A 2062-nucleotide genomic window follows, 5' to 3' on the forward strand; every position below is an offset into this window, starting at 1 on the left:
TTTCCTTTACTCCCCCCTTTGAACAAAAATCGTCAAAAAAAGTCAATTTTCGTAAAAAAAATTTTTTCGAGATAGCATCAAATTTTGATGCTTTATGCATTTTAAAGTCATTTGGCATCAATAATACCTGTTCGATTTGGAAATTTCCCCTCCTTTGAACAAAAAAAGTCGAAAAAAGTCGATTTTAGTCAAAAAAAAATTTTCGAGTTTACATCAAATCTCGACGTTTCATGCAGTTTAAAGTCATTTGGCATCAAAAATACAAAGTCGATTTTGAAATTTTCCTTTACTCCCCCCTTTGAACAAAAATCGTCAAAAAAAGTCAATTTTCGTTAAAAAAATTTTTTCGAGATAACATCAAATTTTGATGCTTTATGCATTTTAAAGTCATTTGGCATCAATAATACCTGTTCGATTTGGAAATTTCCCCTCCTTTGAACAAAAAAAGTCGAAAAAAGTCGATTTTCGTCAAAAAAAAATTTTCGAGTTTACATCAAATCTCGACGTTTCATGCAGTTTAAAGTCATTTGGCATCAAAAATACAAAGTCGATTTTGAAATTTTCCTTTACTCCCCCCTTTGAACAAAAATCGTCAAAAAAAGTCAATTTTCGTTAAAAAAATTTTTTCGAGATAACATCAAATTTTGATGCTTTATGCATTTTAAAGTCATTTGGCATCAATAATACCTGTTCGATTTGGAAATTTCCCCTCCTTTGAACAAAAAAAGTCGAAAAAAGTCGATTTTCGTCAAAAAATTTTTTTTCTAGTTTACATCCAATCTCGACGTTTCATGCAGTTTAAAGTCATTTGGCATCAAAAATACAAAGTCGATTTTGAAATTTTCCTTTACTCCCCCCTTTGAACAAAAATCGTCAAAAAAAGTCAATTTTCGTTAAAAAAAATTTTTCGAGATAGCATCAAATTTTGATGCTTTATGCATTTTAAAGTCATTTGGCATCAATAATACCTGTTCGATTTGGAAATTTCCCCTCCTTTGAACAAAAAAAGTCGAAAAAAGTCGATTTTCGTCAAAAAAAATTTTTCGAGTTTACATCAAATCTCGACGTTTCATGCAGTTTAAAGTCATTTGGCATCAAAAATACAAAGTCGATTTTGAAATTTTCCTTTACTCCCCCCTTTGAACAAAAATCGTCAAAAAAGTCAGTTTTCGTTAAAAATTTTTTTTTGAGATAGCATCAAATTTTGATGCTTTATGCATTTTAAAGTCATTTGGCATCAATAATACCTGTTCGATTTGGAAATTTCCCCTCCTTTGAACAAAAAAGTGGAAAAAAGTTGGTCTTCGTCAATTTTTTTTTTCGAGTTTACATCAAATCTCGACGTTTCATGCAGTTTAAAGTCATTTGGCATCAAAAATACGAAGTCGATTTTGAAATTTTCCTTTACTCCCCCCTTTGAACAAAAATCGTCAAAAAAAGTCAATTTTCGTTAAAAATTTTTTTTCGAGATAATATTAAATTTTGATGCTTTATGCATTTTAAAGTCATTTGACATCAATAATACCTGCTCGATTTGGAAATTCCCCCCCCCCCCCCCCTTTGAACAAAAAAGTGGAAAAAAGTTGGTTTTCGTCAAATTTTTTTTTTGAGTTTACATCAAATCTCGACGTTTCATGCAGTTTAAAGTCATTTGGCATCAAAAATACAAAGTCGATTTTGAAATTTCCCCCTTGAACAAAAATCGTCAAAAACGTCAGCTTTCGTTAAAAAAAATTCGAGATAACATCAAATTTTGATGCTTTATGCATTTTAAAGTCATTTGGCATCAATAATACCTGCTCGATTTGGAAATTTCCCCCCTTTGAACAAAAAAAGTCAAAAAAAGTTGGCTTTCGTCAAAAATTTTTTTGGAGTTTACATCAAATCTCGACGTTTCATGCAGTTTAAAGTCATTTGGCATCAAAAATACAAAGTGGATTTTGAAATTTTCCCCCCTTTGAACAAAAATCGTCAAAAAAGTCAATATTCGTTGAAAATTTTTTTTCGAGATAGCATCAAATTTTGATGCTTTATGCATTTTAAGGTCATTTGGCATCAATAA

This window comes from Topomyia yanbarensis, unplaced genomic scaffold, assembly GCF_030247195.1.
Source record: "Topomyia yanbarensis strain Yona2022 unplaced genomic scaffold, ASM3024719v1 HiC_scaffold_5, whole genome shotgun sequence".
NCBI lineage: Eukaryota > Metazoa > Arthropoda > Insecta > Diptera > Culicidae > Topomyia > Topomyia yanbarensis.